General features: G+C 42.3%; 1 non-coding gene across 1 annotated transcript; it reads right to left on the bottom strand.

Moving 5' to 3' along the window:
• Positions 1-21,194: 21,194 nt before the first annotated feature.
• LOC112764149 (small nucleolar RNA R71) lies at positions 21,195-21,302 on the bottom strand. Its single transcript, XR_003183027.1, has one exon. It is a non-coding gene; the product is annotated as a small nucleolar RNA R71 (small nucleolar RNA).
• Between the last annotated feature and the right edge of the window lie 221 nt (positions 21,303-21,523).

The following is a 21,523-nucleotide window of genomic DNA, read 5'->3' as shown; positions in this document are numbered from 1 at the left end:
CTCACTAGCGTTAAAACGTCAGTAAAGAGGCAATTTGGGCGTTAAACGCCAGAATGGCTATCATTCTGGGCGTTAAACGCCAGAATGGGCAGAATTCTGGGCGTTTAGAAAAATGCCCAGTAAGGAAGGATTCCTGGCGTTTAACGCCAGCCAGGATATCTGGCTAGGCGTTAAACGCCCAAAGAGGCAGCCACATGGGCGTTAAACGATAGAATGGATATCATTCGCCAGGATGACACAAGGGAGGTAATTTCATTTCCAATTCAAATTTTTTCAAATTTCCATGTTTTAAATCATAATTTTAAGATCTTATCTTTCCACATTTTCAAAAATTCTTGTTAACAATTAATGTTTTGATTCAAAAAATTGCAAGTTTGTTACTTTCTTGTTAAGAAAGGTTCAACCTTTGAATTTTAGAATCATATCTTTTAATTTCTTGTTAGTCAAGTCATCAATTTTAAAAATCAAATCTTTTTCAATCATATCTTTTTTTAATTTTGATTTCAAAATATTTTTCTAACTTCTTCTCTTTTCAAAATTATTTTCAAATCTTTTTCAACTAATTAATATTTCTTTTCTTTTTCAAAACCACCTAACCACTTCTCCACTTCCAATTTTCGAAAATCATTAACCATTTTTTCAAAATTCTTTTTAATTAAAACTAAAACAATTAGTTAATTAAAAATCTTTTTAGTTTTAAAATCTTTTTTTAAATCTTTTTAGTTTTAATTTTCGAATATTCTTTCTCTCATCTCTTTCTATTTATTTACTAACACTTCTCTTCTACTTATAATTCGAACCCTCTCTCTCCCCCTGTGTTCGAATTCTTCTTATTTTCTCTCTACCTCATTCCTCTATTCTTCTTTTCCTCTGACACATCAAGGAATCTCTATACTATAACATAGAGGATTCCACTACTCCTTTTTGTTCTCTTCTTTTTCATATGAGCAGAAACATGGATAAAAACATTCTTGTTGAAGCCGATCCTGAACCTGAAAGGTCTCTGAAGAAGAAGCTAAGAGAAGCTAAACCACAACACTCCAGAGAGGACCTTACAAAGAATTTTGAAAAAGAAGAAGACATAGCAGCCAAACCCAACAACAATGCCAGAGATGCAAGGAAGATGCTTGGTGACTATACTACACCAACTTCCAACTTCTATGGAAGAAGCATCTCAATTCCTGCCATTGGAGCAAACAACATTGAGCTTAAGCCTCAATTAGTTTCTCTAATGCAGTAGAATTGCAAGTTTCATGGACTTCTATCGGAAGATCCTTATCAGTTCTTAGTTAAATTCTTACAAATCTATGATACTGTTAAGATCAATGGGTGACGAGCGGATAATTTATACGCTTTTGGGCATTGTTTTTAGGTAGTTTTTAGTAGGATCTAGCTACTTTTAGGGATGTTTTCTTTGGTTTTTATGCAAAATTCACATTTTTGGACTTTACTATGAGTTTGTGTGTTTTTCTGTGATTTCAGATATTTTCTGGCTAAAATTGAGGGACCTGAGCAAAAGTCTGATAGAAGGCTGACAAAGGATTGCTGATGCTGTTGGATTCTGACCTCCCTGCACTCGAAATGGATTTTCTGGAGCTACAAAACTCCACATGGCACGCTCTCAATGGCGTTGGAAAGTAGACATCTAGAGCTTTCCAGCAATATATAATGATCCATACTTTGTTCGAGCTTAGATGACGCAATCTGGCGTTCAACGCCAGTTCCATGCTGCATTATGGAGTCAAATGCCAGAAACACGTCACAAACCAGAGTTAAACGCCAAAAACACGTTACAACTTGGCGTTTAACTCCAAAAGAAGCCTCTGCACGTGTAAAGCTCAAGCTCAGCCCAAGCACACACCAAGTGGGCCTAGAAAGTGGATTTCTGCATCAATTACTTATTTCTGTAAACCCTAGTAGCTAGTCTTGTATATATAGGACATTTTAGTATTGTATTAGACATCTTTGGATTATCTTTGGTTCACCTTATGATCCTTTGATCACGTTTATGGGGGCTGGCCATTCGGCCATGCCTGGACCATCACTTATGTATTTTCAACGGTGGAGTTTCTACACACCATAGATTAAGGTGTGGAGCTCTGCTGTACCTCGAGTTTTAATGCAAAGTACTACTATATTTTATTCAATTCGGCTTATTCTCATTCTAAGATATTCGCTGCACTTCAACATGATGGATGTGATGATCCATGACACTCATCATCATCCATCCTTATGAACGTGTGATTGACAACCACTTCCGTTCTACCTTAGAACGAGCGCATATCTCTTGGATTCCTTGATCAGAATCTTCATGGTATAAGCTAGAATTATTGGTGGCCATTCCTGAGAATCCGGAAAGTCTAAACCATGTTTGTGGTATTCTGAGTAGGATTCAGGGATTGAATGACTGTGACGAGTTTTAAACTCGCGATTGTTGGGCGTGATGACAAACGCAAAAGAATCAATGGATTCTTAGTTGTGCTGTGACAAGAGCATTTGGACCTCTTTCACTGAGAGAATGGGAAGTAGCCATTGACAATGGTGATGTCCTACATACAGCTTGCCATGGAAAGGAGTATGAAGGATTGAAAGTAAGAAAACAGTATGTTGCAGAGATTCAAAAGGGACGAAGTATCTCCATACACTTATATGAAATTTCCACCAATGATTTACATAAGTATTTCTATCTTTATTTTATGTTTTATTTATTATTATTTTCGAAAACTCCATAACCATTTGAATCCGCCTAAATGAGATTTACAAGATGACTATAGCTTGCTCCATACCAACAATCTCCGTGGGATTGACCCTTACTCACGTAAGGTTTATTACTTGGACGACCCACTGTACTTGCTGGTTAGTTGTGCGGAGTTGTGACAAAGTGTGATTCACGTTTGAGAGCGCTACCAATTTTTTGGCGCCATTGTTGATGATCACAATTTCGTGCACCAAGTTTTTGGTGCCGTTGCCGGGGATTGTTCGAGTTTGAACAACTGACGGTTCATCTTGTTGTTCAAATTAGGTAATTTTCTTCTCAAAAAGTTTCAAAAATTTTTTCTTTGTTTTCGTTTTTCAAAAAAGAAAAAAAAATTATTTTCAAAAAAAAATACAAAAAGATTTAATAAAATCATAAAAACCAAAAATATGTTGTGTTTCTTGTTTGAGTTTTGAGTCAATTTTTAAGTTTGGTGTCAATTGCATGTTTTAAAACCTTTTGCATTTTTCGAAAATTCATGCATGTGTTCTTCATTATCTTCAAGTTGTTCTTGGTAAGTCTTCTTGTTTGATCTTGATATTTTCTTGTTTTGTGTTTTTTGTTGTTTCTCATATGCATTTTTTAATTCTTAGTGTCTAAATATGAAAAATTTCTAAGTTTGGTGTCTTGCATGTTTTTCTTTTCTGGAAAATTTTTCAAAAATAAGTCTTGATGTTCATCTTGATCTTCAAAGTGTTCTTGGTGTTCATCTTGACATTCATAGTGTTCTTGCATGCATTAAGTGTTTTGATCCAAAATTTTCATGTTTTGGGTCATATTTGTGTTTTTCTCTCTCCTCATTAAAAATTCAAAAATAAAAAAATATCTTTTCCTTAATTTGCTCATAATTTTCGAAAATTTGAATTGACTTAGTCAAAAATTTTTAAAACTTAGCTATTTCTTATAAGTCAAGTCAAATTTTTAAGTTTAAAAAATCATATCTGTTTATACCTTGGGTCGAGCTGTCCGACCCGGGATGTTCGACAGACAAAGCGACCGACCTCTTCAAGTCAGGACAACCCGATCTCTTTCTTAAGAGCTCGGCCAAGTCACCAGGAAAGCCCAAAGAAGGGCCCAAATAGAGGAACATGCCCCAAATCCTAAGGCAGCCCAAGCCTACAGAGAGAAGGGCGGTTCCCTTGAAGATAAGATGACCTCACTTGAAGATAAAGATAAGATAAGATAACTAACTTATCTTATCCACAGAAGGTCACTCCTCACCATTATAAATACACTGGAGCACCCAGGTATAACTCATACTCTGATTCTACTCAATACCTGTTTAATACCCTTGCTAACTTAAGCATCGGAGTCCCTTGCAGGTACCCCCCACCCTTCGGTGACAAGGGATCAGCGGCATTCTTAATTCCACAAGTCGGACACACCAGCTCCGGCCGCTATACACCTGCCGGACACGTCGGCTCCGACCAGCACAGAAGATCTCGTCCGAGATCGACCTACAGTTTCAGGTAACCTTCGAAATATTGGTGCCGTTGCCGGGGAACCTGGAAGTCATCCCATCACCATGGCGGACGGCCACAATTCAGGTTTGGAAGATAGAATGCCGCATAAGAACGTGGATGCTATACTCAAAGATACTCCGGAGCCCAACGGGGACAAAAATTCATCAAATCCAAGGGTGATAGAGGCGCTTCAAGATCGATTAAAGCAACTTGAGAAATAGGCCCAACATCAACACGAAAAAGAAGAGGATCTACATCGGGAGATAAGGCGACGCTGAGAATTAGAAGATAAGCTTCTAAAACTCGAAGCCGATCTCAAAACTAAAGCTCCTCGATCCACTCCAGAGAACAGCCCTCGCAAGGATCAAGATCCATTCACCAGGGAAATTATGAAGACCAAAATCCCAAAGGACTTCAAACTTTCGGACATGACTCTATATGACAGCACCTCGGACCCCAACCATCATCTCAGCAATTTCAGAAGTAGAATGTACCTCACTGACGCCTCGGATGCAGTTCGCTGCAAAGCCTTTCCAACAACTCTTACCAAAACAGCCATTAGATGGTTCAACAACCTACCTCCAAAGTCCATCTCGAGCTTCGACGACCTGGCCAAAAGGTTCCTGGCCAGATTTTCCATACAAAAAGACAAGGCTAAACACGCACCCAGCCTACTAGGAATCAAGCAAGGAGATCGGGAGAGTCTTCGTAACTACATAGAAAGATTCAACAAAATATGCATGGACATACAAAGTCTACCAACAGAAGCTGCCATTATGGGCCTCATAAATGGCCTACGAGAAGTACAAGAGCGGGCGCAGAAGTACATCAACATGGAGGAGAATTTTCGACTTGGGGAAGCCTCGAGGTTCGGTTCTGCCTACCGAGATAAAGATAAAGAATCCAAGAAAAAGAAAAATCGCTCCGGGGAGAAAATCAAAAAATATCATAACTACACCCCTCTCAGGGTATCCTTGGTAGATGTTTACAAAGAAGTCTGTCATACGGAAAAAATATCCCCAGCTCGGCCACTCAAAGGCAAAAGAGGATGAGGGAATCAGAACGAATACTGTGAGTATCATCGAATTCAAGGACATCCCACCAACGAATGCTTCGACCTGAAAAACATCATAGAAAAATTAGTAAGAGAAGGAAAACTAGATCGGTTTTTGGCCAACCGGGACGAAGAGCCAAGAAAAAGAAGAAGGGATGAAGATGTCGGACGGTCTGAACGATCACCTCGCACACCAAAGAGACACGTCCACATGATACACGGCGGATTTGTGGGAGGAGGAATCTCCAAATCATCCCGCAAGCGACACCTCAAAAAAATATACCATGTCGAAGGAAAGAATGAGGCACCAGACATCCCAGCAATCACGTTTACCAAAAAAGACGCATCTGGAATCATCTCAGGACACGACGACCCCATGGTCATCACTATCATACTGGCAAACGCCAACCTCCACTGTACATTAATTGACCAAGGAAGCTCTGCCGACATCTTCTTCAGAAATGCCTTCAACAAGCTCGGCTTAGAAGAAAAAGAGCTAAGAGCATATCCGAACAGCCTGTTCGGACTTGGGGATATCCCAGTACAACCATTGGGATACGTATCGCTACATACAACCTTTGGAAAGGGGAACCAGTCCAGAACACTTAAGATAGACTACATCGTGGTCGACGTAAGCTCAGCCTACAATGCTTAATAGGTCGGACGACATTAAACCAACTCGACGCAATAGTTTCAACTCCACATCTATGTATGAAATTCCCAACTGCAGAAGGGATAGCTACAATAAAAGCAGATCAAAAGATGGCGCGTCGCTGTTATAACGAAAGTCTAAACCTCAGAGGCGAAGGAGGAGAGTTCCACACAATCGAACTTGGCGGAGTTCAGAGACGAGAAGAACTCCGTCCACAGCCCGAAGGTGAAGTAGAGAAAGTTCAGATCGGAGACACCTCGGATAAGACAACTAATATTGGCACGATTCTGAAAGGAGATGCAAAGGAATCACTCATACAGTTCCTACAAGATAATGTTGATCTCTTCGCATGGAAAGCTACCGACATGCCAGGCATAGATCCCGAACTGATGAGCCACAGGTTGGCAGTCTATCCGGGATCCCGGCCGGTACAATGAAGACGAAGAAAACTCGGGTCAGAACAGTCTCAGGCTGTAGCAGAACAGGTGCAAGCACTATTAGAGGAAGGGTTCATAAGAGAAGTTAAGTACCCACTATGGCTAGCAAACGTCGTCTTAGTGAGAAAGTCAAATGGGAAGTGGCGAATGTGCATCGACTACACTGACCTCAACAAAGCCTGCCCAAAAGACCCTTATCCACTACCAAGCATCGATGCTCTAGTAGATGCCTCATCGGGATATAAGTATCTCTCGTTTATGGATGCATACTCGGGGTACAACCAGATCCCAATGTATCCACCAGATCAAGAAAAAACCTCGTTTCTAACACCCAAAGCAAACTATTGTTACATCGTAATGCCTTTCGACCTTAAGAACGCGGAAGCTACTTATCAAAGGCTAATGACTAAGGTCTTCTCAGACCACATCGGAAAAATCATGGAAGTCTACGTGGATGACATGTTGATAAAGACACAAAGTGAAGAAACATTATTGTCCGACTTGGTTCAAGTATTCGACACCATACGGAAGCATGGCATGCGACTTAACCCGGCTAAATGCACCTTCGCAGTGTAAGCCGGTAAGTTCTTGGGCTTTATGCTCACACAAAGAGGAATCGAGGCAAATCCAGATAAATGCCAGGCCATACTCAACATGAAGAGCCCAACCTGCGTCAAAAAGGGAAAAACAACTCAATGGGAGGCTGACAGCCTTATCTAGATTCCTAGCAGGGTCGGCGATAAGATCCCTCCCTTTTTATGCTACTTTAAGGAAGGGAAAGAACTTTGAGTGGACAACGGAATGTGAACAAGCCTTCCAAGACTTCAAAGAATTCTTAGGACGGCCACCTATCCTATCTTGACCACGAGAAGGGGAACCACTCATATTGTACCTCGCAGTAGGAAGTCGAGCAATAGCCTCAGCACTAATTAGAGAAGACGAGGGTGGGCAACAACCCGTCTACTTCATTAGTAAAGCACTGCAGGGGTTAGAGCTGAACTACCAGAACATAGAGAAGTTTGCCTATGCTCTCATACTCACATCCCAACGACTTTGCCCGTACTTCCAAGCGCATACCATTAAGGTTCGGACCAACCAGCCCATAAAGGGGATATTGCAGAAAACAGATCTAGCAGGAAGAATCCTACAATGGGCAATCGAGTTGTCCGAGTTCAACCTCCAATACGAAGCGCGGACAGCCATCAAATCACAATACCTAGCCGACTTCATTGCAGAATTCACAGACACCCCGGAGATCCCCATAGAGTGGAATATATACGTGGACGGTTCCTCGAATAAAGCCGAAAGTGGTGCAGGTGTGATAATCGAAAGCAACCAAGGAACCCAACTTGAGCTTTCCCTCAAATTCAGATTCCTGGCCTCAAACAACCAGGCGGAATACGAAGCGTTATTAGCTGGCTTGAAGCTGGCTAGAGAAGTTGGAGCTCGGAAACTCAACATCTACAGCGACTCACAAGTCGTTACCTCACAAATAACAGGGAGCTACCAAGCCAAAGATCCTACTATGAAAAAATATTTGGATAAAACCAAGGAACAGCTCGGACAACTCGGGGAATATAGGATCTGCCACATACCCCGCGAGCAGAACGCCCGAGCTGACGCACTCTCAAAACTAGCCAACACCAAACCAGGGGGCAACAATAGAAGCCTCATCCAGGAAGTACTGCAGAACCCATCAATATTGGAAGAAGAAAAAGTCCTAGCCATAACAGGTTGGGATCAAGGGTGGATGACCCCCATAATTAATTACCTCAAAACAGAAACTCCCCCTACAGATGAAAAAGAAACAAAGAGGTTAAAAAGGGAGGCACAGTACTACACTATCATAAACAACACACTGTACAAAAGAGGGATCTCAATACCATTGTTAAAGTGCGTACCGACTTCCAACACAATAGAAGTCTTGGAAGAAGTACACAGCGGCATTTGTGGCAATCATCTTGGAGTGCAAGCTCTCACTAAAAAGGTACTTCAGGCGGGATTCTATTGGCTAACTCTACAAAGGGAAGCTACAGAATTTGTAAAGACATGTCCACCATGTCAGAAGCATGCCAACTTTCACATCGCCCTACCGGAAAAACTCATCAGCGTGACCTCACCCTGGCCATTTGCAAAATGGGGACTCGATCTTCTCGGACCCTTTCCACAGGGATCGGGACAAGTAAAATTCCTCATAGTAGGGGTAGACTATTTCATGAAATGGATCGAGGCAGAACCCCTACCAACGCCACTGCTCAAAGAAGCCGGAAATTCCTATATAGGAATATCGTTACAAGGTTCGGGGTCCCATACTCTATCACCACAGACAATGGCACCCAATTCACAGATGCAGGCTTCAGAAAACTAGTGGCCGACTTGAATATAAAACATCAGTTCACCTCCGTCGAGCATCCCCAAGCCAATGGACAAGCCGAAGCGGCCAACAAAGTCATATTGGCCGGGCTAAAACGGAGACTACAATAAGCAAAGAGGGCTTGGGCCGAGGAACTTCCACAAGTCCTATGGGCATATCGAACAACCCCCCATTCTACTACGAACGAATCACCATCTCCCCGAGTAGTCCACTACAATGAACAAACCAATTCTCAACTTCAAAGAGAAGAGCTTGACCTACTTCCGGAAATCCAAGAAAAAGCTCGGATCAGAGAAGAAGCAGTAAAGCGGCGAATGGCTTCTAGGTATAATCAAAAGGTAGTGCCAAGAGGGTTCACTGAGAATGATCTCATCTTAATTCGAAATGATATTGGAACAACTCGACCCGGAGAAGGAAAGCTGGCAGCCAACTGGAAAGGACCCTACCGAGTCACAGAAGTACTTGGGAAGGGCTACTACAGACTGTCCAAACTCAAGGGACGAGAACTCCCCAGATCATGGCACGCCTGTAACCTAAGAAGTTACTATAGTTAGGAAAGGTAAAAGATCTCATCACAAGATGCACTCTTTTTCCTGAAAAGGTTTTTTAATGAGGCGTCAAGATTGAGATTTAATCCGACTTAAGGGTATGAAAAACTCCCGCCTGTATATATTTGCACTTTCTTTAAATAAAATACATTTCAGATATTCTACAAATTCCCAAGACGCATTAATCTGAAGCATTCATCGTCCGATTATAAAGCAACGGATCGAACAGAAAGTGAAGAACAGATTCACTGTACGATCTCGATAGGAATGATCGACCGACAAAGGTGAAAACGTGATTCACCTAAAGGTCGATTAAACCAAGACAGAAACCACCATCTACAAATCGGCAAAGATGAACACAGAATAATGCAAGAAGTTATCGAAAGTGATCCCAAAAAGAACCTGACGAGGTCTTATGGATTGCTATATAATAACTTAAAAAGACTGGCCGACACTAAAAAGTCAGACCAAGTCAACCCAAGTTATTAGCAAATCCCTGGAAAGAGGTCTGGCCAACCCTATTAAAGAGGAATTGCTATAACTTAGAAGAGATTGACCTAACGAAGTCGGTCTCCTACAAGACAAGTTGTAAAAGTAATCCCTGAAAGAGACCTAACAAAGGTCCAAGAAAGAGGATTACAAAAACAACTTAGAAGAGATCAACTCCTACAAAACAAGAATAATCCCTAAAAGAGACCTGAACAAGGTCCAAGAAAGAAAATTATCAAATAACTCGACAGAGCCCGACGTGACAAAATCGACCCGGAAAGATAAAGTTACAAAAGATAAATCCCTGAAAAAGACTTGAACAAAGGTCCAAGAAAGAGGATTATCGAGTAACTCAACAACGTCCGACATGACGAAGTCGGCCCGAAAAAGATAAAGTTACAAAAGGTAAAACCTCAAAAGAGATCTGAACAAGATCTAAGAAAAAGGATCACCTAGTAACGAAACGGGGACCAACATGAAGAAGTCAGACTAAAGCTACAAAAAGTTATAAAAAGTAATCCCAAGGGGTTGCTCAAAAAAGATCAATTGAGAAAATCAACCAACAGAAGGGAGATAACTCGACCCGATAGACCTCGACCTCGCCACAAAAGCAATAAAAAGAGGATGGATAAAAAACAACTCTGAAAATTCCAGGAAAATGCTAAAGAAAGCTGCAAGCAAGCATATTGCAGTTACCATAAAACAAAGACTCAACAGGCCGCTTGAAGCCAACCCCAAGAGCAAGAGAAAACATTTTGTTTTTCAAAATAAAGTTGCTAAAAGTAGCAACTAGAGTATCAATAGTCAACAAAATATCATTTACAAAAAAGAGTTCAAAGCCCACAAACCGGGCTATTTACACAAATACTTAAAAAAGGAGGTCAACCAAGATCTGGAGCCTTCTCGGCAGCATCAGTACGGGGAGAAGGAGGGCAAGTCTGAATAGGCACAGCATCTACAGTTCCATCATTCTGGTTCAGAATCTGGCAATCCGAATCAGACGTAACGGGAGGAACCGAGGAGGTCGACACTTTGATGGAAGGCACTGGGGGAGGGTCAGCATCATCATCATCCTGGTCATCAGGGACAATCTTACCATCCCTCACAACATTGTCCAGGCTGAAGAGAGTAAGGTCGGCCTCAGGAGCAATAACTCGAACCTGCTCCTTCAGGTTCTCGTAGGCAGTAGTTACACTGTCAACAAGATGACCTTGAAGCTTGGAGTAATCAGCTCTGACGTTCTCCAACTCCTCCTTCAAACGCATTCCCTCCCGATAAGATGTGACATAGCTATCCTTATGCCTCAGTGCCGTGTCCTCAGCCAGCCTCACAGAGGCAGCTAAAGAGAGGGAACTCGCCTTCTCATCCGCCAGATCTTTTTCCAACTTGGCCACCTTCACTTTGAGCTCCTCCTTCAAGCCTTTTATCCGATCAAACTCCCGTTTGGCCTCCTCCATAAAAGCTTTGGTGGCATGAAGAGGAAGACTTTGAGCAGTTCAATACAGGGCCGCTCCCATGTGTGCCAACTTAATACCACTTCGAGTTACATAATCAAAATGATGAAGACGTGATACGTCATCCATAGAGAGGGCACCATAAGGACCGATTTGTTGATCTACAAACTCGATTGGATCAAAGTCGGGAGCATCAAGGTTGAAAGGCTCAGTTGTTTTTTTCTTCTTACTAGAAGGAGCACCAGAAGCAGCGACAGAAGTCTGTGGAGGATCGACCTGACGAAACCGAGGAGTAGGAATTGCTTTCCTCGGCCCGGGAGAACTCGGCACAGGAGGCCTCACAGGGGCCTGAGAAGATCCCTCTCCGGCCACCTTGGCCGAGATGTTCAGAGCAGCAGTTGCCTTCTTCGCCTTTTTAAAGGCCCTCATGGGGTCATTGTTCTTTGACATCTTTGCAAATACAGAATCAGCCACAGCAAAGAGTTACAATCTCAATAAAAGGAAGGAAAAATTAAGAAACAAGTATAGAAACAAGTCAGACAAGTACCCAAAACAGTCCAAACCAAGGACGGGTCATTCAAAAACCTTTTTGTATCAAGATGGGGTGGTTTCCCCCATAGATCCTCAAGAACAACAACAAAGGCACGCTCAACATCATCAAGCATCTCCCAGGTATAGCGAGACACTCTCACATCCCGCTGCCACTCTAGAGGGAAAGAAGGCTCATCATTTTCATCAAGAAAAAAAGGGGCGGGCCCCCTCGACAGCACGAACCTTAAAGAAGTAATTCTTGAAGTCCTTAAAGGACTCATCATACATAGCAAAAACTTTATGGCCCTGAGCAGACCTGAAGGAAACCCAGGAAGCCTTCTTTTTTGAAGAACCGTCAGGCTTGGCGGAAACAAACAAATAAAGGAAAAGAGTCTGAGAGGGTGTTACATCTAATTCTCGGCAGAGAAGTTGAAAAATTTTAATAAAACCCCAGGAATTTGGGTGAAGCTGGGATGGGGCAATATTACACGACCACAACAGGTCGGTCTCGAAAGCAATAAAAGGAAAAGTAACGTTCAACTGACCGAAGAAGTATTCATAGGCATAGAAGAAGGGACGCTCCCTCTCAATGGAAGTCGGAAAACAAACCCTATGGCTAGCAAACGTCGTCTTGGTGAAAAAGTCAAATGGGAAGGGGCGAATGTGCACCGACTACACCGACCTCAACAAAGCCTGCCCAAAAGATCCTTATCCACTCCCAAGCATCGACGCTCTAGTAGACGCCTCATCGGGATATAAGTATCTCTCATTTATGGACACATACTCGGGGTATAACCAGATCCCAATGTATCCACCGGATCAAGAAAAAACCTCGTTTCTAACACCCAAAGCAAACTATTGCTACATCGTAATGCCTTTCGGCCTAAAGAACACGGGAGCTACTTATCAAAGGCTAATGAATAAGGTTTTCTCAGGCCACATCGGAAAAATCATGGAGGTATACGTGGATGACATGTTGATAAAAACACAAAGTGAAGAGACATTACTGACCGACTTGGTTCAAGTGTTCGACACCATACGGAAGCATGGCATGCGACTTAACTCGGCTAAATACACCTTCACAGTGGAAGCAGGTAAGTTCTTGGGCTTTAGGCTCACACAAAGAGGAATCGAGGCAAATCCAGATAAATGCCAGGCCATACTCAACATGAAGAGCCCAACCTGCATCAAAGAGGTACAACAACTCAATGGGAGATTGGCGGCCTTGTCCAGATTCCTAGCAGGGTCAGCAATAAGATCCCTCCCTTTCAACGCTACCTTAAGGAAGGGAAAAAACTTTGAGTGGACAACGGACTGCGAGCAAGCCTTCCGAGACTTCAAAGAATTCTTGGGACGGCCACCTATCCTATCTCGACCATGAGAAGGAGAACCACTCATATTATACCTCGCAGTAGGAAGTCGGGCAATAGCCTCAGCACTAATTAAAGAAGACGAGGGTGGGCAACAACCCGTCTACTTCATTAGTAAAGCACTGCAGGGGTCAGAGCTGAACTACCAGAAAATAGAGAAGTTTGCCTACGCTCTCATACTGACATCCCAACGACTTCGCCCATACTTCCAAGCTCATACCATTAAGGTTCGGACCAACCAGCCCATAAAAGGGATATTGCAGAAAACAGATCTAGCAGGAAGAATCCTACAATGGGCAATCGAATTGTCCGAGTTCGACCTCCAATACAAGGCATAGACAGCCATTAAGTCACAATACCTAGCCGACTTCATTGCAGAATTCACAGACACCCCGGAGATCCCCATAGAGTGGAATATATACGTGGACGGTTCCTCGAACAAAACCGGAAGCGGTGCAGGTGTGATAATCGAAAGCAACCAAGGAACCCAACCTGAGTTTTCCCTCAAATTTGGATTCCCGGCCTCAAACAACCAGGCAGAATACGAAGCGTTATTAGCTAGTTTGAAGCTGGCTAGGGAGGTTGGAGCTCAGAAACTCAACATCTACAGCGATTCACAAGTCGTTACCTCACAAATAACAGGGAGCTACCAAGCCAAAGACCCTACCATGAAAAAATATTTGGATAAAACAAGGAACAGCTCGGACAACTCGGGGAATATAGGATCTACCACATACCCTGCGAGCAAAACGCCCGAGCTGACGCACTCTCAAAACTAGCCAGCACCAAATCAGGGGGCAACAATAGAAGCCTCATCCAGGAAATACTGCAGAACCTGTCAATATCGGAAGAAGAAAAATTCCTAGCCATAACAGGTCGGGATCAAGGATGGATGACTCCCATAATTAACTACCTCAAAACAGAAGTGATCCCCACAGATGAAAAGGAGGCAAAGAGGTTAAAAAGGGAGGCACAGTACTACACCATCATAAACAACACCCTATACAAAAGAGGGATCTCAATACCATTGTTAAAAAGCATACCGACCTCCAATACAAAGGGAATCTTGGAGGAAGTACACAGCGGCATTTGTGGCAATCATCTCGGAGCACAAGCTCTCACCAAAAAGGTACTCTGGGCGGGATTCTATTGACCAACTCTACGAAAGGAAGCTACAGAATTTGTAAAGACATGTCCATCATGTCAGAAGCATGCCAACTTTCACATCGCCCCGCCGGAAAAGCTCATCAGTGTGACCTCACCCTGGCCATTTGCAAAGTAAGGACTCGATCTTCTCAGACCCTTTCCCCAGGGATCGGGACAAGTCAAATTCCTCATAGTAGGGGTAGACTATTTCACAAAATGGATCGAGGCAGAACCCCTAGCCAATGCCACTGCTCAAAGAAGCCAGAAATTCCTATATAGGAACATCATTACAAGGTTCGGGGTCCCATACTCCATCACCACAGATAATGGCACCCAATTCACAGATGCAGGCTTCAGAAAACTAGTGGCCGACTTGAATATAAAACACCAGTTCACCTCCGTCGAACATCCCCAAGCCAATGGACAAGCCGAAGCGGCCAACAAAGTCATATTGGCTGGGCTGAAATGGAGACTGCAAGAAGCAAAGGGAGCTTGGGCCGAGGAACTTCCACAAGTCCTATGGGCGTATCGAACAACCCTCATTCTACTACGAACGAATCACCATTTCGATTAGCATATGGAGTGGAGGCAATGATTCCAATAGATGTCGAGGAAGGGTCTTCCCGAGTAGTCCACTACAATGAACAAACCAACTCTCAACTTCAAAGAGAAGAGCTCGACCTACTTCTGGAAATCCAAAAAAGAGCTCGGATCAGAGAAGAAGCACTAAAGCAGCGAATGAGTTCCAGGTATAATCAAAAGGTAGTGCCAAGAGGTTTCGCTGAGAACGATCTCATCTTAATCCGAAATGATATTGGAACAACTCGACCCGGAGAAGGAAAGCTGGCAGCCAACTGGAAAGGACCCTACCGAGTCAAAGAAATACTTGGGAAGGGCTACTACAGACTGTCCGAACTCGAGGGACGAGAACTCCCCAGATCATGGCACGCCTGTAACCTAAGAAGGTACTATAGCTAGGAAAGGTAAAAGATCTCATCACAAGATGCACTCTTTTTCCTGAAAAGGTTTTTTAATGAGGCATCAAAACTGAGATTTAATCCGACTTAAGGGTACGAAAAACTCCCGCATGTATATATTTGTACTTTCTTTGAATAAAATACATTTCAGATATTCTACCAATTCCCAAGACGCATTAATTTGAAGCATTCATCGTCCGATTATAAAGCAACAGATCGACAGAAAGTGAAGAACAGATTCATTGTACGATCTCGATAGGAATGATCGTCCGACAAAGGTGAAAACGCGATCCACCTAAAGGACGATCAAACCAGGACAGAAACCACCATCTACAAATCAGCAAAGATGAACACAGAATAATGCAAGAAGTTATCGAAAGTGATCCCAAAAAGAACCTGACGAGGTCTTATGGATTGCTATATAATAACTTAAAAAGACTGGCCGACACTAAAAAATCGGACCAAGTCAACCCAAGTTATCAGCAAATCCCTTGAAAAAGGTCTGGCCAACCCTATTAAAGAGGAATTTCTATAACTTAGAAGAGATCGACCTAACGAAGTCGGTCTCCTACAAGACAAGTTATAAAAGTAATCCCTAAAAGAGACCTGACAACGGTCCAAGAAAGAGGATTACAAAAATAACTTAGAAGAGATCGACCTAATGAAGTCGGTCTCCTACAAGACAAGTTATAAAAGTAATCCCTGAAAGAGACCTAACAAAGGTCCGAGAAAGAGGATTACAAAAATAACTTAGAAGAGATCGACCTAACGAAGTCGGTCTCCTACAAGACACGTTATAAAAGTAATCCCTGAAAGAGACCTAACAAAGGTCCAAGAAAGAGGATTACAAAAATAACTTAGAAGAGATCGACCTAACGAAGTCGGTCTCCAACAAGACAAGTTATAAAAGTAATCCCTGAAAGAGACCTAACAAAGGTCCAAGAAAGAGGATTACAAAAATAACTTAGAAGAGATCGACCTAACGAAGTCGGTCTCCTACAATACAAGTTATAAAAGTAATCCCTGAAAGATACCTGATAAAAGTCCAAGAAAGAGGATTACAAAAATAACTTAGAAGGGAACCAACACAAAGAAATCGGTTATGGGGCGCTAAAAATACAAGCAAAAGCGAGAAAACCGAGAAACAAGTCGGAACCATACAGTCACGGCCTCAAAGGATCCAAGTTACAAACAATAAGTACAAAAGCAATCCAAAGAGGTCAAGAGGCAAGATTCCAACACTCTCAAAAACCAGAAGAGATACCATGTTAAAGCGCAATAAAAGCATAGTATAATAAAGCTTCAAGATGCCACCAAAATCTACCTCAGAAAGCTTCCTTTATTTTTCAAAGTAAAAGTTGCCAGGCAGGCAACTAAAAAGCGTCAGCAGTTAAACAAAACAATAAAATAGTTCAAAAGCCCACAAAACGGGCTATTTACACAAATACTTAAAAAGAAGATCAGCAAAGATCGGGAGCCTTCCCGGCAGCATCAGTACGGGGAGAATGAGGGCAAGTCTGAGTAGGCATAGCATCTACAGTTCCATCATCCCGGTTCAGAATCTGACAATCCGGATCAGACATAACTAGAGGAACCGAGGAGGTCGACACCTTGATAGAAGGCACTGGGCAAGGTTCAACATCATCATCATCCTGGTCATCAGGGACAATCTTACCATCCCTCACAACATTGTCCAGGCTGAAAAGAGTAAGATCGACCTCAGGAGCAATAACCCAAACCTGCTCCTTTAGGTTCTCATAGGCAACAGTTACACTGCCAACAAGATGACCCTGGAGCTCGGAGTAATCAGCTCGGACGTTCTCCAACTCCTCCTTCAGACGCATTCCCTCCCGATAAGATGTGACATAGCTATCCTTATGCCTCAGTGCCGTGTCTTCAGCCAGCCTCACAGAGGCAGCTAAAGAGAGGGAACTCGCCCTCTCATTCTCCAGATCTTTTTCCAACTTGGCCACCTTCACTTCAAGCTCCTCCTTCAAGCCTTTTATCCGATCAAACTCTCGTTTGGCCTCCTCCATAAAAGCTTTGGTGGCATGGAGAGGAAGACTTTGAGCAGTTCGATACAGGGCCGCTCCCATGTGTGCCATCTTGATACTACTTCAAGTTATATAATCAAAATGATGAAAAAGTGACATGTCATCCATAGGAAGGACACCATAAGGACCGATTTGTTGATCTACAAACTCGACCGCATCAAAGTCAGGAGCATCAAGGTTGAAAGGCTCAATTGTTTTTTGCTTCTTACTAGGAGGAGCACCAGAAGCAACGGCAGAAGTCTGTGGAGGATCGACCAGACGAACCCGAGGAATAGGAATTGCTTTCCTCGGCCCGGGAGAACTCGGCACAGGAGGTTTCACTGGAACCTGAGAAGATCCCTCTCCGGCCACCTTGGCCGAGATGTTTTTAGCAGTTGCCTTTTTTTGCCTTTTTGAAGGCCTTTATAGAGTCATTGTTTTTTGTCATCTCTGCAAATACAGAATCAGCCATAGTAAAGGGTTACAATCACAAGAAGAGGAAGCAAAACTAAGAAAACAAGTACAGAAACAAGTCAGACAAGTACCCAAAATAGTCCGAACCAAGGACGGGTCATTCAAAAACCTTTTTGTATCAAGATGGGGTGGTTCCCCCCATAAATCCTCAAGAACAACAACAAAAGCACGCTCAACCTCGTCAAGCATCTCCCATGTATATCGAGACACTCTCACATCCTTCTGCCACTCTAGAGGGAAAGAAGGCTCATCATTTTCATCAAGAAAAAAGGGGCGGGCCCCCTCGACAGCACGAACTCTAAAGAAGTAATTCTTAAAATCCTTAAAGAACTCATCATACATGGCGAAAACTTTATGGCCCTGGGCAGACCTGAAAGAAACCCAGGAAGCTTTCTTTTTGGAAGAACCACCAGGCTTGGTAGAAATAAACAGATAAAGGAAAAGAGTCTGAGAAGGTGTTACGCCTAACTCTTGGCAAAGTAGCTGAAAGATCTTGACAAAACCCCATGAATTCGGGTGAAGCTGGGATGGGGCAATGTTACACGACCACAACAGGTCAGTCTCGAAAGCAGTAAAAGGAAAAGTAATGTCCAACTGACTGAAGAAATATTCATAGGCATAAAAGAATGGACGCTCTCCCTCGATTGAGGTAGGAAAACAAACCCTTTCATCAGAATCAGGAGCAACAAGCTTATAATCCCTCTCCCGGGCACTATTACCACAGATCCTATGATGCTTCCTCAGCTCTACGCAAAATTCAGCATCCACAACAGAGACACACATCAAGACAAGGGAATCTAGCCAATCGGACATCCCTTCGGGAACTCTGGAAGACATCTCTACAATGTTATTGTGAGAAGACATGAGGCCAACTAATCCTACAATAAGAAAAGAAGATGGGATTACTAAAAATATCTCGGATGAAAGACAAAACAAGTCGATTAATACGACACAGGCGAACAAACAGAAAAGGAAAACCCCAAGACTCAAACCAAAGTCTTGGGGCATCCTTTGGAGGCAGTAACAAAGCAAGGTTTTCAGGAAAAATCTACCGCTCGCATCCTAGCATCTCTCAAACAAGAAAAGAAGACTTCAAACAGACAAAGCATTTTGAAAAAGGAAAGTAGAAACACAAAAATCATCAAAGCCACTATCTTTCTACAGTCTACCAGCAAAGAGCATTGTCAACAACACCAAGTAGAAAATCGTCAAAAACACAACCTTTTGCAGACTCAAGCAAAAACCCTAAAAAGTATCAAGAGGAAGTCAAGAAAATACACTCCAAGCAAAAAACAAACTATAGGTATCATTATCTCCCACAAAGGTACAGCAACAAGGATCTTTTGAAATTAAGGAGCAAGAGACAGTTTTTCCAAAAATAACAGCCAAAAGCAACAATAGAACATGCAAACCCCTGGGAAACCGCAAAGAAGAAACACCAGGAATACGCGAAGAAAAAAAAACACATTACAGCGACAAGAAAACACAAGATCATAAGAAAGGTTCAAGCTTTTTCGACATTCAAGCAAATATCAACAATTTACCAGAGAATTAAAGACAAAGCAAAACGAAAAGAAAATGGAACCAACCTGGAAAAAAGCAGGAAGCTTCAGAAAAGTTGGAGATGGAGAGACAGAATCACTGATCACTGAACGACGCCGCAACACAAGAAAAGCAAAATGTGGGCAAAAAACAGAGAGCAAGAGAACGAAGGGAGAAGTTACGAAGAGGAGCGAAGAAGGGAAACCGTTTTCTGATCGCAAATTCAAAATAAAAGGACACAAGGAAAAACAGGGCAATTAATACCAATTAATGAAGGTATTAAACCCTCGCATGTTCCCAAAGCGCTGATATAAAAGCACGCACTTTTAGAGAAAAACGTTCCACATTCAAAAAGCTTCTACAAAGGAATCGACAAAATGCTTGAGTTCGGCTTCACTAGAGAAGGACCGAAGTTAAGGACTCGACCTCAAAAAAGAAGACCGAGCTCAAGCAGGGACACTGTTCATACCCTGGGTCGAGCTATCCGAGCCGGGATGTTCAGTAGCAAAGCGACCGACCTTTTTAGGTTAAGCGGACTAACTTCTTCATAAAGAACTCGGCCAAATCGACAGGAAAGCCCAAAGAAGGGCCCAACTCAAGGAATACGACCCCGATCCAAAGGCAGCCCAAGCCTATAGAGATAAGGGCGGTTCCATGGAAGATAAGCTGACCTCGACAAAAGATAAGATAAGATAAGATAACTAACTTATCTTATCCAAAGAAGGTCACATCTCACCATTATAAATACACTAGAGTACCCAGGTATAACTCATACTCTGATTCTATTCAATACCTGCTTAATACCCTTGCTAACTTAAGCATCGGACTCCCTTGCAGGTACTTCCCACCCTCCGGGGATGAAAGATCAGCACTACTACCGAGTCCAACAAGTCGGACACAACCGCTCTAACCAAGCGCAGAAGATCTCGTTCGAAATCGACCTCCAGTTTCAGGTAACCCTCGGAACAACCACCTAACTACTTTTCTCTCTCTAATTTTCGAAAATCATCTCCCTCTTTTTAAAAATTCTTTTAATTAACTAATTATTTCAAATTCTAATTTTGATTTTATTCCTTCTCTTAGTTTTCAAATTTTTACTTTAATTTAAAATAAAAACAAAAATATTTTTCTTTTATTTTAAGTTAATTTTTGAAAACCCCTCTCTCTCATCTCTTTCTATTTATTCATTCATTTACTAACACTTCTCTTCCACTCAAGAATTCAAACCCACTCTCTTCCCCCTTGTGTTTGGATTCTTACCTTTTTACTTCTTCTATTCTTTTCTTCTTCTACTAACATAAAGGAATCTTTTTACTGTGGTAAAGAGGATCCCTATTATTATTTTCTATTCCCTTCTTTTTCATATGAGCAGGAACAAGGACAAGAATATTCTTGTTGAAACAGATCTTGAACCTGAAAGAACTCTGAAGAGGAAACTAAGAGAAGCTAAATTCAAACAATCCAGAGACAACCTTACAAAAATTTTTGAAAAGGGAGAGGAGATGGCAACCGAAAATAATAATGCAAGGAGGATGCTTGGTGATTATACTATACCTACTTCCAAATTTGATGGAAGAAGTATCTCAATCCCTGCCATTGGAGCAAACAATTTTGAGCTGAAACCTCAACTAGTTGTTCTACTGCAACAGAACTGCAAGTTCCATGGACTTCCATCAGAAGATCCCTACCAGTTTTTAACTGAGTTCTTGCAAATTTGTGAGACTGTTAAGACTAATGGAGTAGATCCTAAAGTCTACAGGCTCATGCTTTTCTCTTTTGCTGTAAGAGACAGAGCTAGAATATGGTTGGATTCACAACCTAAAGATAGCCTGGACTCTTGGGATAAGCTGGTCACGGCCTTCTTGGCTAAGTTCTTTCCTCCTCAAAAGCTGAGCAAGCTTAGAGTGGATGTTCAGACCTTCAAACAAAAAGATGGTGAATCCCTCTATGAAGCTTGGGAAAGATACAAACAGATGACCAAAAGGTGTCCTTCTGACATGCTTTCAGAGTGGACCATTTTGGATATATTTTATTATGGTCTATCTGAATTCTCTAAGATGTCACTGGACCATTCTGTAGGTGGATCTATTCACCTAACGAAAATGCCTGCAGAAGCTTAAGAACTTATTGACATGGTTGCAAATAACCAATTCATGTACACTTCTAAGAGGAATTCTGTGAATAATGAGACGCCTCAGAGGAAGGGAGTTCTTGAAATTGATGC

The sequence above is a fragment of the Arachis hypogaea genome, chromosome 2 (assembly GCF_003086295.3).
Source record: "Arachis hypogaea cultivar Tifrunner chromosome 2, arahy.Tifrunner.gnm2.J5K5, whole genome shotgun sequence".
Taxonomy (NCBI): Eukaryota; Viridiplantae; Streptophyta; class Magnoliopsida; order Fabales; family Fabaceae; genus Arachis; species Arachis hypogaea.
Note: the sequence above shows the minus strand (reverse complement) of the source record. Positions and strands in the feature narration are given on the sequence as shown.